Raw genomic sequence first — 17,419 nt, forward strand, 5'->3', positions numbered from 1 at the left:
GAAGATGAGTCCTTACATATTTTTGTATCTATTAACCCAGGACAATAAAATAAGCTTTAAACAGAAATGATTTATAGTGCTTACTTCGGAAGTACATATACTAAAATTGGAACACTATAGAGATTAGCACGGCCCCTACGCAAGGATGACACACAAATTTGTGAAGCGTTTCATATTTTTTGAGGTTTGACAGAAAACAACAAAATTCTGTAAAGCAATTATCTTTCAGTTTTAAAAAAGTATTTAAAATTTTATGAAAATTTTACGTATTTCAGATTAGATGAGCATTATGCAGTGAATTTGTTTATTAACCCTAATTACTGAAAACATTGTACTCCTTCCCCAAAAGTTTCAGTGGTTTTATTAATTCTTCTTTTATCTAAATTGAGTAGTTTATGTCTTCTTTCTTCATGTGCTTACTACTTTTCTGATTCTATCACTTAAGACTAATGGATGCCTGCTCATTTCTCATTATGGACCCAGAGACAGGTGCGGATGTGTGAGCAAGGAGGAAAGCTTTGGAAAATTTTCCTTATTCAGTGATTATATCTGATCCTTTGCTGTGCTCTTTAAAACCTAAGGCATGAGCAAGGCTGAGCTCTCTGACTTGGATCAGGGTATCCTTTCCTTATTTAAATTCCCTTCCACATCAGACATTAGGAGTCCTATTTCTAATACCTAGTTTTCATCTTCTTTCCTGAGCTTTAATTACAAAAACCTCTACACCTGCTTGGTCATACTCCTTGTCATATATGTATATGTACATATGTACAAGACATATACATACATATATATGTAAACAATCTTTAGGTACCTCATTTTCTAAACATACCGCACTTGAATAGTTGAATTTGAATCTCTTAGTTGAGGCAAATGCAATCAGAAGTGAATCTGCATGTATACAGTTAATTAGTGGCCCATTAGCTGGTAAGGAGAGTTTATGGTTTGGAAACAATGTGTATAAATTTACATGAAACACAGTAATGTATCAGTATATAGAAGGTGACCTTGATTTATCAGGTTACGAAAGAAGCATTACAGAGACAAAAGGAAAATTTCTCCAATCCAATTTAATCTTAAGCAGTTTCTGTTTGTTTTAAATGATCTTTTAGCTGTTTTCTTAAGAAATGTAGATTTTTCTTCATAACCATGATTTAGTCGAAAAATCAGCTATATTGCTCAGTATTGGGCCAAATCACCGTCATCTACTCTGGTTATCGACCCCTAAGATACTTAGAATATGCTATCATTTTACAAAGTAGAGGATAAAAAGGGCACCTCTCCTGATAACTGAGGTTGCTTTGTCTACCAAAAATTCATGCTGTTTCCTAGCCCTTCCACCCAAGTTCAGTTTAGGAAATAATTTCTGAGCATCGTTCATTTGTATTTGAGCACTCTTGATGGTTTGGGTTGGCCTCAAGTTAGAGTACTGACTGTTGTGGAGGAGGTTCGTCTTATCGCAGGGCTTGATGAGCAATGATAAGAATGACTATGGAGTGTTGGAGGGGAGGAGGTAAGGTATAAGTCACCCCAGGTGGGCAGAACTCAGAATGCACGGACTTAAGTTAATATTTTGAAACATACCTCTTTTAAACCCCCAAATGTTATCTTGAAAACTGTTGGCTTGGAAGACAATTCTTTCAAGAGAAAATACGGAAATCATAAAAAAAAAAAAAATACTCATTCATGGCCATTAGCAAATTGTTTCCCATGATAGAAGCAAGCAAGAAGCATGAGTATGATCATTGACTTCCAGATCTATTTCTTTCGTTTCACCGTCCATTATCCTGGGTTGCTTCAAGGTTCATTCCGACTCTTTAAAATCTCAGTGTGTTGATTTCAAAAACCAGAAGAAAGAAAAAGGCAGGGGTCAGATTTAAGGGAATGTGGGAATAGAGGGGCTAGTGGGAAGGACAGCTGGAAAAGCCAGGCCAGGAGTATTAATCCAATGTTTACACAGTAAGGAGAGTGATTTCTTAATATGATTAGTAAATTTTCTGTGATGGAGATTTCTGAAAAGAAAGTTCTGAAATTATTTGTAAAGTAGTAGCATACATAAAGTATTAAACTTTTCAAGAAGACGGTTTTGAAGAACAGCATAGTTTTGGTTTAAGTGTTGACATGCTTATTTAGAAAAGAATTAGTCTTGCTACAGATCATATTAAATGGTTTAAAATAGCTGATGAGTGGAACAGCTGTTGGTTGCAACTCATGATTCCATGATGAAGTATAGAACTCGTGGTAGAGTTTTCAGTATCAAGCTGTTTCCTCTGTCTTTGATTATAGCCACCACTGAAGTCAAACACACTGGGACTTGTTGAAGTCTCAGGAGTAATCATGTAGAGGGATCAGAGGATTATTATTTTAGTAAAAATAAAAGTTGCTTAATGCATTTAAAGTCAGGTATTATACATGCTATAATGTCTAAAAGAAAATTGAAGCTTCTAGTGTTCATGAGATGGCAACTCAAAGAAAAACAGACTTTATGGCTTTTGAGATAGTTATTATACAACAGTCTGGGCTTACTGGAAAATGAAAAGGGAAAAGAAAAGCTAGCTGAATAGTCCCAGGTCAGTTTTATTTACCTGTAAGATACTCCTTTTACAAATAGATCATGGTGTAAATTGAGTGGAAATATACTGGTGGGGACACTACTTGTAGCTGTACTTTCAGAACCTCATGGTTATGCTATTATGTCAATTATATAATCCTTCTTTGAGGGTACTTTCCCTTTACCCAGGTAATAATGGGCCCTCACTTCTTTATCAATAGGAGTTTTCAAAGGATAACAAAACAACAAAGACAAAAGAAATCAGACTTCAAGTTCAGCCAGCTATAGACAGGGCTATGGTGCAAATAATCAGTTGAAATAAACTGCCCCCAAAAATAAAAGCTTGATTTTTCTTTTTTTTTAAAGAATGACTTTGGTTGTAGTCCTCAGTAAAATGAAAGGATTGATATGAAATTCTTGCAATACACATCAAGATTACAAGCCTAAATAATCATTAAAAATATTTTGTAATGTATGTAATATTTTATTATTTGCGTTCTTGTTTAAATCCTGTCTTGTAATATTTAAAAATTGGTATTAAGAATTAATGAGGATTGGTTTTTCAATTAAAATCACTTTATAGGCAGCTTCAAGGAATATTTTTATTTCTGAAAGCAAGGTATATATAATCAAAGCTTTTAAATAAATAAGTTCATTTTCTTCCTCATGTGGGAAATATCCTTAGTTTTATCTTTTAATATTTACAGTAATGTGTATTATTTCACTTATATTCTTAACACATGTTTACCTCAGGCTGTTTCTTTTTTAAATACTCAAGTATATTCATGGACCCAGTCTTTTAAACATAATCACCTTTTCAGTTGTGCATTTGTCCTTCAGTTATAGAAAGAATAGTTCCTTTTACTGTTAAAGCTCATCAAGTGCTTTTTCCCTACCCATATTTTTTTAATACATATTTTATTGAAGTATAGTTGACTTACAGTGTTTCAGGTGCACAGCAAGGTGATTCAGTTACACAAATACACATATATTATTTTTGAAATTATTTTCCATCATAAGTTATTACAAGATACTGACTGTAGTTCCTATGCTATACAGTTAACCTTTGTTGCTTGTTGTGTATCTATTTTTAATTAGAAATCTAGTATTGTATTCACATTTAGTCAAACAAGTGGAATCAAAATGTCATAATTTTTTTAGTTAGGCAAAAATTCATAAGTTTTCTTAAAAATATATATATATATATAGAAAAGCTTTTCTGAAACACTTAATAAAGGCTTCAGGAAGAACATCATAAAAAAAAAAGAGAGAGAAAAATTGGAGAATAGAAGCTAAATGAAATGGGGGCACTGAATATGAAATAGAAAAAGTGAAACAAGCTAGATAAAAGTAAAAAGATCATTGTATAGTCTAGTTGTTTTTAAACACGAATGCTCGTTGAAAACATATCTGGAGTTCTGGAGGAAAAAAGCAATACTGGGCATTTGTATTTTTCAAAAAATCTCAAGATAATTCTGATATGCATCTGGATTTTAAAAAGTGATCACAGGTTTTTCCGTTAGATTCTAGTTTTGGTCATAAAGAGTTCTATTGTTTTTCTGTTAACCAATCATGATAGAGTGGTATTAAGTAATAGTTACATAATCACAATTATAAAAGATGTTTGTCAGTTTTCACAATCAATAGCCAGACAAAAAAAAATAAAAGACAATTACAGTTGCAAGCCGTAATGGGAACACAATTAACTTAACAATATAAAATAATTACATACAATTTGGGGGGGTCAGGCAGAGTGATGTGGTAAGTGGAAGTGCATACATGCACTGTGTTTTCATCCGCCCAGTCTGTGTCTTTTGGTTGGTGTATTTAATCCACTTACATTTAAGGTAATTATTGATATGTATAATCCTATTACCGTTTTCTTAATTGTTTGGGGTTTATTTTCTTTTCCTTCTCTTTTTCCTGCCTAGAGAAGTTCCTTTAGCATTTGTTGTAAAGCTGGTTTGCTAGTGCTGAATTCTCTTAACGTTTTCTTGTCTGGAAAGCTTTTGATTTCTCCATCAAATCTGAAGGAGAGTCCTGCTGAGTAGAGTATTCTTGGTTATAGGTTCTTCCCTTTCATCACCTTAAATATATCATACCATTCCCTTCTGGCTAGTAGAGTTCCTGTTGAGAAATCAGCTGATAGCCTGATGGGAGTTCATTGTATGTTACTTGTCATTTTTCCCTTGCTGCTTTTACTATTTTATCTCTGTCTTTAATTTTTGTCAGTTTGATTACTGTGTGTCTTGGTGTGTTCCTCCTTGGGTTTACTCTTCCTGGGACTCTCTGTGCTTCCTAGACTTGGTTGACTATTTTCTTTCTCATGTTCAGAAGGTTTTCAGCTATTATCTCTTCAAATGTTTTCTCAGGTCCTTTCTCTCTCTCTCCTTCGGGGACCCCTCTAATGCAAATGTTGGTGCACTTAATGTTGTATTAGAGGTCTCTTAGGCTGTCTTCATTTCTTTTCACTCTTTTTTATATACTGTGTTCTGTGGCAGTGATTTCCACCATTCTGTCCCCAAGTTATTTATCCATTCTTCTGCCTCAGTTATTCTGCTACTGATTCCTTCTACTGTGTTACTTATCTGTTTGTTTGTTCTTTAGTTCTTCTAGGTCTTTGGTAAACATTTCTTGGATCTTCTCAATCTTTGCTTCCATTCTTTTTCTGACATCCTGGATCATCTTCACTATCATTATTCTGAATTCTTTTCTTGGAAGACTGCCTGTCTCCACTTCATTTCGTTGTTTTTCTGGGATTTTATCTTGTCCCTTTATCTGAACATAACTTTTTGCTTTTTCATCATGATTCAGTTCAGTTCAGTCGCTCAGTTGTGTCAGACTCTTTGCGACCCCATGAACTGCAGCAGTTATATATCTTTGAGTGTGAGATGTCTTTTTTTTTGGCGCGTTCAAGCATCCTCCTGTCAGTGGTTGTTGTTCAACAGCTAGTTGCAATTTTGGTGCTCTTGCTGGAGAAGATGAGCTCAGGCCCTTCTACTCTGCCATCTTGAGCCGGAAGTTACTCCCATATGTTTTTATAGTGATAGTTATACGAACAAAGCTAGTGGAGGTGATGGAATTCCAGTTGAGCTATTCCAAATCCTGAAAAATGATGCACTCAATATGCCAGCAAATTTGGAAAACTCAGCAGTGGCCACAGGACTAGAAAAGGTCAGTTTTCATTCCAATCCCAAAGAAAGGCAATGCCAAAGAATGCTCAAACTACCGCACAATTGCACTCATCTCACACGCTAGTAAAGTAATGCTCAAAATTCTCCAAGCCAGGCTTCAGCAATACGTGAACCGTAAACTTCCTGATGTTCAAGCTGGTTTTAGAAAAGGCAGAGGAACCAGAGATCAAATTGCCAACATCCGCTGGATCATGGACAAAGCAAGAGAGTTCCAGAAAAACATGTATTTCTATTTTATTGACTATGCCAAAGCCTTTGACTGTGTGGATCACAATCAACTGTGGAAAATTCTGAAAGAGATGGGAATACCAGATCACCTGATCTGCCTCTTGAGAAATTTATATGCAGGTCAGGAAGCAACAGTTAGAACTGGACATGGAACAATAGACTGGTTCCAAATAGGAAAAGGAATTCGTCAAGGCTGTATATTGTCACCCTGTTTATTTAACTTATATGCAGGGTACATCATGAGAAACGCTGGACTGGAAGAAACACAAGCTGGAATCAAGATTGCCGGGAGAAATATCAATAACCTCAGATATGCAGATGACACCACCCTTATGGTAGAAAGTGAAGAGGAACTCAAAAGCCTCTTGATGAAAGTGAAAGTGGAAAGTGAAAAAGTTGGCTTAAAGCTCAACATTCAGAAAACGAAGATCATGGCATCCAGTCCCACCACTTCATGGGAAATAGATGGGGAAACAGTGGAAACAGTGTCAGACTTTGTTTTTTTGGGCTCCAAAATCACTGCAGATGGTGACTGCAGCCATGTAATTAAAAGACGCTTACTCCTTGGAAGGAAAGTTATGACCAACCTAGATAGCATATTCAAAAGCAGATACATTACTTTGCCAATACAGGTTTGTCTAGTCAAGGCTATGGTTTTTCCTGCGGTCATGTATGGATGTGAGAGTTGGACTGTGAAGAAGGCTAAGCTCCGAAGGATTGATGCTTTTGAACTGTGGTGTTGGAGAAGACTCTTGAGAGTCCCTTGGACTGCAAGGAGATCCAACCAGTCGATTCTGAAGGAGATCAGCCCTGGGATTTCTTTGGAAGGAATGATGCTAAAGCTGAAACTCCAGTACTTTGGCCACCTCATGTGAAGAGTTGATTCTTTGGAAAAGACCCTGATGCTGGGAGGGATTGGGGGCAGGAGGAGAAGGGGACGACAGAGGATGAGATGGCTGGATGGCATCACTGACCCGATGGATGTGAGTCTGAGTGAACTCCGGGAGTTGGTGATGGACAGGGAGGCCTGGCGTGCTGCGATTCATGGGGTCTCAGAGAGTCGGACACGACTGAGCGACTGATCTGATCTGATCTGATCTATCATTAACATTACCTAGAGAATTTTTAATTCTAGTAATTTATTTTACTTACTCCTTCAATAAATATTTTGGCATGTCTTCTATTTGTGCCTTTCTACAGAAAAAGTAATCTTTTCACATGCTATTTTTTTAGTTTTTCATAATAGTATGAAAATTACAAAGCGTGAAAACATCTAAACATTAAGATTGCATTATTTTATTTAGAATATTAGCTTAAAATATAAACTCAAAGTTACAGATACTACCCTTAGAATTTCTCTCGTGGTTGCTGTAAGTGAGCTTGTTGACTAATAAAACTTCCTCTAAAGGACAAAGGTTGTAATCAAACCTGATGGTGGGTTATGATGGCATGGTACAGATTAACACTCCTCAAAAGATAATTCCTAACCATTCTTCTGATTTTCTTATCAAGTTTCTTATCAAAGTTTTCTGAGAATGAAAAACTGCAGCATGATAAAATACCAAGTATATTTTAAGGTAACATATGCTTTTACACTTCATCTTAGTCACAAGGCTGAGAAGCAATAGCATTTGCTTTTAAAAAGGTAAAAATTCCAAATCTCAATGAACAATTAGTCAATAAATATTTAATTGAATATTTACTAGATATCTAGATTTCTGTGGGGACCTTCAAAGACTATTACAATAATAGTGTTTGCCCTTAAGGAAATTTATGGTCCTTTTTGAAGAGACACGGTTAGTAACTAAGAAAGAATTTATATTCAGGAGTTTTAGAGTAACTGACATTAAGTACATCAAAGTACTTTAAATAATGAAATTTAAAGCTGTTGCTTATGTGATTTTTACTTGAGCCTAAATATTAAAGGAAGTGATATAAGGTTTGTTGTATTTATTTAGATAATAACAAGTCAAATTACTTTTCTGGGAATACTTCATAAATTTTAGTCCAGTCCTAGAATTTTAGGTCCTTCAGAGAATAATCTTTCATTAAAATTATTTTGTAAGAATATTTTATAAAAAGGGGATGTCCATCACAAAATAGTTTAATGTTTCATTTTAAGAAAGAAGTTTTAATATCTCCCTTGTGTTTGCAAAGAGTCTGACACGACTAAGCACAACACAACACCTTATGTATGTATGTATTCTTTACTTCTGTACCTCTGCTCATAATGCCTTTCTCTGACAGCATCGGCTTAGCACCCTCTCAGCCCCCACAACCTACTCCACATTCCTGTGCAACCGGATCACTTGTCATCTCATCTTTGAACCTTATCTCCAGGTTCATTCACCTTCTTTTTCCTGTAAGATTTTATTCATCCTGCCAGTCATGTTTGGTTATTCACTCATGTGACTCCTTTCTCACATTGATGCTTTTCTTGAAGATAGATATTTTTTTCCATATGTATTTAGGATGCCTAGCATAATGTTCAGAGAAGGCAATGGCAACCCACTCCAGTACTCTTGCCTGGCAAATCCCATGGACGGAGGAGCCTGGGGGGCTGCAGCCCATGGGGTCGCTAAGAGTCGGACATGACTGGGCGACTTCACTTTCACTTTTCACTTTCATGCATTGGAGAAGGAAATGGCAACCCACTCCAGTGTTCTCGCCTGGAGAATCACAGAGACGGGGGAGCCTGGTGGGCTGCTGTCTATGGGGTCACACAGGAGTCAGACACGACTGAAGTGACTTAGCAGCAGCAGGATAATGTTGGCACATAGTAGATAGTTATTGAATAAATTCCTGAAATTACTTAAATTCTTAATACTCCAGATCTAGTGACTGGTTTTTGACATTTGTAGAAAATTAAATTATGTGGTCATCACTTTTCACAGATATATCTAGGTTTATAGTTATAAGTCTTCGTCTTTCATTTTTTCAGTAATAAAGAAACTCAGGGCTAATGGTGATTGATTTAACAACATGAGCTTATGAAAGTCATGCACTTATTTAGTCTTATGAGAAACGCTGGACTGGAAGAAACACAAGCTGGAATCAAGGTTGCCAGGAGAAATATCAATAACCTCAAATATGCATTTGACACCACCCTTATGGCAGAAAGTGAAGAGGAACTCAAAAGCCTCTTGATGAAAGTAAAAGTGGAGAGTGAAAAAGTTAGCTTAAAGCTCAACATTCAGAAAACGAAGATCATGGCATCCGGTCCCATCACTTCATGGGAAATAGATGGGGAAACAGTGGAAACAGTGTCAGACTTTATTTTTCTGGGCTCCAAAATCACTGCAGATGGTGATTGCAGCTGTGAAATTAAAAGACGCTTACTCCTTGGAAGGAAAGTTATGACCAACCTAGATAGCATATTCAAAAGCAGAGATATTACTTTGCCAACAAAGGTCCGCCTAGTCAAGGCTGTGGTTTCTCTAGTGGTCATATATGGATGTGAGAGTTGGATTGTGAAGAAAGCTGAGCGCTGAAGAATTGATGCTTTTGAAGTGTGTTTTTGGAGAAGACTCTTGAGAGTCCCTTGGACTGCAAGGAGATCCAACCAGTCCATTCTAAAGGAGATCAGTCCTGGGTGTTCATTGGAAGGACTGATGCTGAGGCCAAAACTCCAATACTTTGGCCACCTGACCTGAAGAGCCATCTCCTTGGAGAAGACCCTGATGCTGGGAAAGATTGAGGGCAGATGGAGAAGGGGATGACAGAGGGTGAGATAGCTGTAGGGCATCACTGACTCGATGAACGTGAGTCTGAGTGAACTCCAGGAGTTGGTGATCGATAGGGAGGCCTGGCGTGCTGCAATTCATGGGGTCTCAAAGAGTCGGACACGACTGAGCGACTGAACCGACTGTGTATTTTGTAATATTCCCTGGGGAGATGTATGGAAGACCCTTGTAATCATATACAGCAGTATTTTTGAATTGAAATGTCCTAACATGCCCATTGAGTGGGAGAAAAAGGACTATCCTTGTTTTAGTTAAGGTCAGATTTTACCACCAAATAAGTTATATAAAAGTTTGCGTTTCAGAATGATCTGATTTTTAGAATTTTTCGATAAGAGATTACGGACCTCTTCCTCTTTATTTTAATATTCCCACAGGTCTGTAGAACATTTTCCTATGCAGAGAGGAAGATCTTTATGTTTTCAGTTTTACGAACCGTATATATGTCTGAGATGATGTGTATATATAAAAAAGATATTCAGTATACATATGTGTACCCATATAAAAATTTAGGGAAGCATGTGCCTGTTGTGTTCGTGTGTGTGTCAGGGGTGGGAGAGAGGGAAGGTGGGGGTGGGGAGAAAAGGGAAGAGAAGTGTGTTCGTGTATGGTAGGGACTGGTAGGGTGGGGAGACAGGGAGAGGGGATGGGGAGACAGGCAGTGGCTACATGGGTCTATGTAGCTCTTTCTTTCTTGTGTTGACTCAGGTTTGATTAGTAACTTGGTGTGAAATAAAACCTTAATTGCAGTTTCACAGCTTTGTTAGCACTTAAGCTTATCACTAACAAATTCTCTTGCAAGAGATTTACTTGAAAATTCTGTGTAAAATTACAACCAGAACATTGTGTGTGCCATACAAAATAATAGTAAAAAAAAAAAATCAACAATCAAAACAGACCATGTCTTAAACTACTCTTTTACTAATCCTAAAGGAATATGAAATGGTTTTGGTGTTATGTATAGTTACCCAAAGAAGCAGTTTCACTTTGCTTATTTAATAATTACTGTGTGGACCAAGGTTGAACACAGGAAGTGAAGAATGGCTGAGCCAGTTGTAGTGGTAGTAGTAATTTAGGTAAGCAGAAACTAATGATCCAAATTGGAAATAGACCAGGGCATTGGGTATTAACACCATCCCATTATGAAAAGTCTCATGAGATGTCAGATAACCTCAAGAGACTTGCACTTTTGTTGGTAAGGACCTTTTTAAGATTGTTCTAAGACACTGAGAAATACTCAAACTATAATATTGCTTATCAGTGAATGTGATAGAAATTACTTTTCTACTCAGTTGTAAAACAAATGATTTTAGACCCTGAATCAGTCAGATGAAATGAACTGTTAGGTTAGAATGCTGTATTTCTTTTTAAATATCAAAATCTTTAGTATTTCTTAAATTTAAGACCCTGAACCTTTTTAAACATTACTGTATGAGAAGATAAACTTTCATATCCTTCCAGTACTTCTATGATGTTTTTTCTCCAATCCCTGTGTTCTTTGCTGACAACAGCAATTGTATGTTTTGCGAGGTCAATAAATGCTGATTTCTGCAAAATGAAAGCTCTTAGGAAATGAGCTTAGTTGTGAAGAGGAAGCAGAAAGAATGAGGCAATTGAATGAGAAGTATTGCAAGGGATTATTTAAAAGTGTGAGTCAGAAACCAAATTAATATTACTTCCCTTGGGTCTCCCCAGTCTTCATATGTATATTGTGATTTATTTTGGCTTACCTGGTTTGTTTATATAGATATGTGGATGGTAGCAAATTTGCATTATCAAATTCTCTCTTTTCTCATAGCCCAAAGCTAAATACATATGCTTGTAACTATAGTTCTTATTTTCAGAAAAAAATGTGCTAAAAAAATTTAAGCCATGTAATTTAGGGTTACAAAATAGATAGCACTTAGTGAAGGAAGGTTGACCCTATAGTGTATCTTTATTTATCCCATGATGTCTAATTAACTGAAATCTACTTTTTTTAAATTTTATTCCTTTTGGGATACAAAGCCTATGAATTGTACTATAACCTGTTTAATTCTGATTAATTAGTTTTCCTATTTAAATGAGGAGCTCAGTGACCAAAGAAGTTATTTCTTGTAGTGTTTTTTAAATGATAGAATTTAGAAATTATTATGTGGTAAAACTAAATAGACCAGCTACGTACAAGGTTGAGGGAATTTTAGTTATGAGGTTTTTGTTGTTTGTTAAACTGCGTGGTTTGGAGAGTGGGCAGAAAGGGAAGAGGAACATTTTGAAATTATGCCCTACAGTTTTCAATCTTTTGTCAGCTTTTTGTGATGCTGTAGATGACTGTAATTTGAAACTGGAAATGTGAAAGATTTGTGGATTGGATGATTCACATACTGTTGGATTTTCCACATGGCTTAAATTCTTCATAGAAACAGTTTTACAGACACATAGCAAGAGGACAGGGTAATGTTTATTCCATGGACTTGAGAAACAGTGACCTGTGTTCTAAAAAGGTGGAAGTACGGTTTTATTCAACGTTATAAAAAATTGACTTATATGTTTTATTTTACTGCTTACATTTCAGTTTTTTGATGTGTGTATTTTCAGTGTTGACTAAAAGTAACTGGGTGTGTTGACAGAACCATAGAAAAAAAATTAAACTTGCGTTGCTAAATAAAATTTAAGTACTACTTTTAAAAATAAAACTTTACCCTTATAGACTGTTATGTATGATCTGTGTTTCCATGAGGAAATGTTGATTAAGTAGTTTCCATTTTGGTATTACAGTATGTCCTGTTGTAAGTTGCTGACTGTGGAAAATTTTTTTAAGTAAGAGAAGCAGCTCAGCTTAAACCCTTAGTTTTTATTATGGCAGACACCAGAAATAGAAAACTACCAACAGTTTTATAATCTATTAAATTTCTCCATATCTTAGAATAAGCTAGTTTTAAAAGTTTTAAACAAGGTTGTTGACTATAGAATTGAATTACCTTTATATATCCTTGTACATGAAGGGTCCTTTTTACTTGAGCTACTGAATACACGTCTGCAGTTTTTTCAAAAAAGTAAGCCTAGAGTAAATGACAAAATTTTCTGTTTAGTATAGAGATGTTGTTACGTGAGAGATGTTGTTAATCTAACAAACTAATTAAATACAGTTCTGACAAAACTTGTTTATATGTAAAATTTCGCAGGATAGACTTATTTTGGATGAAACAAGAAGTCTTAAAAAAATCTGTTTTCACTTAAATGAGTAACTTATCTTTGGAATTTTTGATGGTATTTGGTTCTCCTTGATAACAAAAGGACCAGGATTTGTAATATTAGTCTATGTATGTAAGATAAGTTTTTGAGGATACTTGACTTTTGATGTCAGCTTATAATTCAATATTGAAATTAAGTCTTTGCCTTTGAATTATTCTAACAGAGGCTGCAGAGTGTGGTTTTTGTTTTCTGAATAGATGTTTTAAGTTTCTTGTTCAGTGCTTGCTTGTCATCAAGAGAAGAGGAAGAGGAGGGCTACTCATATAGTTGCTGTTTTATATGAAGTTAAGGCTCTAGTTGGGCTCCAAAATCACTGCAGATGGTGACTGCAGCCATGAAATTAAAAGATGCTTACTCCTTGGAAGGAAAGTTTTGACCAACCTAGATAGCATATTCAAAAGCAGAGACATTACTTTGCCAACAAAGATCTGTCTAGTCAAGGCTATGGTTTTTCCTGTGGTCATGTATGGATGTGAGAGTTGGACTGTGAAGAAAGCTGAGTGCCAAAGAATTGATGCTTTTGAACTGTGGTGTTGGAGAAGACTCTTGAGAGTCCCTTGGACTGCAAGGAGATCCAATCAGTCTTTCCTAAAGGAAATCCATCCTGAATATTCATTGGAAGGACTGATGCTGAAGCACCAGTACTTTGGCTACCTGATGTGAAGCCTGACTCGTTTGAAAAGACCCTGATGCAGGGAAAGATTGAAGACAGGAGGAGAAGGGGACGACAGAGGATAAGATGGTTAGATGGCACCACTGACTCAATGGACGTGAGTTTGAGCAAGCTCCGGGAGTTGGTGATGGACAGGGAAGTGTAGTGTGCTGCAGTTCATGGGGTTGCAGAGTCAGGTACGACTGAGCGACTGAACTGAACTGACTGATTAGTGATGTTGAGCACTTTTCATGTACCTGTTGGCTGTTTTGATATTGTCTTTGAAAAACTGTCTGTTCAGGTCCTTGCCCAGTTTTAAATGGATTTATTTAAAGTATATGAGTTCTTTATATATTTTGATATTAATGCCTAATCAGATGTGCTTTGCATAAGTTTAAGGATTGTTTTTGCTATTTCTGTAAAAAGAATACCATTGGAATCTTGATAGGAATTGCATTGAACATGTAGATGGCTTTGAGTTGTAAAGACATTTTATCAATATGAATTCTTTCGATCCATGAATGTAGGATTTCCTTTCAATAATTTGTTTTAAATGGAGTCCTTCTTTTCTGATAGTGCTCTATAAAGTTTTGAAGCTTGCAGAGATAGTCTATAATCATAAAAACTTTTGAGTAGTGTTATTACTTATTGTGTGAATTAGAGATTTTTTTTTAAATGGAAGGAGAACTTACAGGACTGTTTTTTTAAATTTTAGATTACTGATATCTTCTGATAAGGATATTTATAGAGTCCATGTGTTAGAATTGAGTATTGAAAATAGAAGTTAGAGGTTAGTTTCATTTTCATATTTGATATATTAAGCATGCACACCTTATTTCTCCTTCTGAATGCATTTATAAAACCCAGAAAGAATGGATGAAGCAGCTATTTTGAGGACTCTGAAGAATAAATAATAACATGTTAGATTGGGAAAGAAGACTAGAATGTAAAATATCAAACTGGCGCTTAGTTTACCTTTGTTTTTCCCTCTGGTATTCCTGAAGCTGAATTGAACACAATCTGCAGGCTACAAGCGATCACTTAGGTATGGACAGAGAGCTCCAAATAAGAGCCCCCTATTTCTGGCTCACAGTGTGGGGAAGATAATGCTTAGTGTGAATGCGGAAATTCCGTCTTTCTTTCCCCGTTTTTCTCTGTTCTCTTTTTGAAGTCCTAAGTAACCCTGCAGTGATAGCAGTAGCCTGCAACAGCGACATTGAGGGCTGAGAATCTTCCTCTTGAACTAACAAACCAGCTAACAAACCTACAGTTTGTTAGTGGTGGTGGTGCCCCCTGCCCCACCACCCTGCTTTTTCTGTCCTTCTGCTGATTGGTCCCCAAAGCAAGTATAGTAACAGAACTGTGTGGGCAAGCAGATTACCTGAAGCCCCAGGTTCTGACTGAAGAAATGGAAAGGGATGCCTAGTGGAATTTGAAAGTACTGAGATTATGTAGAGGGAGAAATTTGGGAAAACAATTCCATTAAGTTTTTTATGGATTAATGAGCTTGTGCCCCAGCTGTATATACATGGAAGTAACAAACTACTGCCCAAATCCTAGACTGATTATTGGATAATACAGAGTGGCACAAATTCAAATAGCACAGCAAAGGCTTTGAAAATTGAACTGATAATAGAACCATCCCCATAGAAGCCATGCTAAAACTTGCATTCTGAACCTAATCATCTGTTAAAACAAAAATATTAACATTAACCACTGAATTTAAACAAGAACCACAATTATGTATTTAAAATGTCCCAATTTACAATCCAAAATTATCTAACATATGAAGAACCAGGAAAACTTCAGTTGACATGTGAAGAGGTGATCAACATATACCATCATGATAGAGATGTTCGAATTATATGACAGAGACTTTATTGAAACTATTTTACAAATGTTCCAGTGAGCTATTGTGGATGCTGTTCAGATAAATGGAAAAGCCAAAAGTCTTTGCAGAGAAAGAGAATATATAAAAAGGATAAGGCATTGTTAGAAATGAAAACTGCAGTAAGTGGGAAAAACCCACTGGATGACTCAATAGCAGGGGGGAAGAAATTTTAAAAATTCAACAGAGCCTTGGGGGAAAAAAGAAAAAACAGGGAAAAAAAAATCTTGAAAGCAACCAGAGAAAAATGACATATTACCTCTGGGAGAACAGTGATCAAGGAATTCTCATCAGAAACCATGGAAGTAAGAAGAAAGAGGCAAAATTTCTTAAAGTGCTTAAAGAAAAGAACTGTCCATAACCAGCAAAAATATTTTTTAAGGATGAGAGTGACATAAGGACATATTCTGATGAAGGAAAACTGAGAGTATTCATTGCCAGAAGACCAGATCTAAAATTTGCTAAAGAGTGTCCTTAAGACAGAAGGGAAAATGATACCAGAAGGAAACTTGGACATCAGAAGTAAAAGATCAACAGGAATGGTAAATATCTGTGTAAATATCATAGATTGAGTTCTTTAAAATATATTTGATAGTTAACAAGAATGACAACATTGATGTGATTTTCAATGAATATAATGTAATACATCTATTAAGTGGTAAAATACTGATTCTAAGTAGATGCTGAAAGGTTCAATATTAATATGTATATTGTTGTCTCCGCAACCACTGTTTACAAAATATGATTTAGAATCACAGTGGATAAAGTGCTAAATACAAAAGGGAACTAGCAGAAAACAATGAAATGGTAGATGTAAATTTTCACCTGTCAGTAATTACTTTAAAATTTTAAATGCTTTAAACATATCAATTAAAAGAGATCATTAGAGTCCATTTAAAAAATGACCCCATTATTTGCTTTAGAAACTTCCAATAATAGGTAGATTAAAAGTGAAATGATAGGAAAAGATATATCTTGCAAACATCAATCCAAAGAAAACTAGTGGTTATATTAAGCAATCAAAATAAACTTTGAAACAATCTAGGATACAGAATGGAATATACATTGACAAAAGGATTAACTTACCAATCTTAAATGTGTGCATACCCAACAACAGAACTTACAAATACATGAAACAAAATCTGACAGAACTTAAAGGAGAAATAGAGAACTTAACAATTACAGTTGAAGACTTCAACATGACTTTCTTAGGAACACATCAAAGTAGCAGACAGATATCATAAGGGTATAGAGTGACTAAACAACACTATCCTCCAACTAGATCTGATTGGTGTTACAAGAATACCCCAACAATAGCAGAGTGTACATTCTTTTCAAGTACACGTGGATATTATCAAAATAAAATGTACCTTGGTCATAATAAAAATCTTAAATATAAAAGAGTTGAATGCAAAGTATGTTCTCAGACTATGGTGGAAATGAACTGAAAATTAAAAACAGAGATAAAAGGAAAATCTCCAAGCTCCAAGATAATTAAATAGCAGACTTCTGAATGATCTATTGGCTAAAAGAAGAAGCCTCAGAGGAAATTAAAAAATACTTTGAACTGAACGAAACTGAAAATATATATCATGTCAAAATATATGCTGTACAGTCAGTGTTTACAAGAAAACTTACTGTATTTAGTGCTTTCATTAGAAAAAAAAGAAAGTGCATAAATCTATATGTTTCTGTCTCAAAAACTAGACAGAAGAGAATAAAATAAATCCCAAATAAGAGGAGAAATGAATGAAATTCAAAGCAGGAAGACAACAAAAGTCAATAAAACCAAAAATTGATAACAAAATTGGTAGTTTCTAGCAAAATTGACAAAGAGAGAAGACATATAGAACCAGTGTCAAATGAAGGAATATCACTACAGACCCCACAAGAATCCAAGGGAGAGTAGAAATACTAAGAACAACTATGTGG

General features: G+C 35.6%; 1 protein-coding gene and 1 non-coding gene across 8 annotated transcripts in view; both read left to right on the plus strand.

Annotated features, from left to right (window-relative positions):
* TCF12 (transcription factor 12) overlaps positions 1 to 17,419 on the plus strand; it is a 396,425-nt gene that overhangs the window by 64,167 nt on the left and 314,839 nt on the right. The gene's annotated exons all lie outside the window — the stretch shown is intronic.
* Positions 77 to 180, plus strand: LOC138989677 (U6 spliceosomal RNA). The gene has a single exon (XR_011465920.1). It is a non-coding gene; the product is annotated as a U6 spliceosomal RNA (small nuclear RNA).

This window comes from Bos mutus, chromosome 10, assembly GCF_027580195.1.
Source record: "Bos mutus isolate GX-2022 chromosome 10, NWIPB_WYAK_1.1, whole genome shotgun sequence".
Classification (NCBI taxonomy): domain Eukaryota; kingdom Metazoa; phylum Chordata; class Mammalia; order Artiodactyla; family Bovidae; genus Bos; species Bos mutus.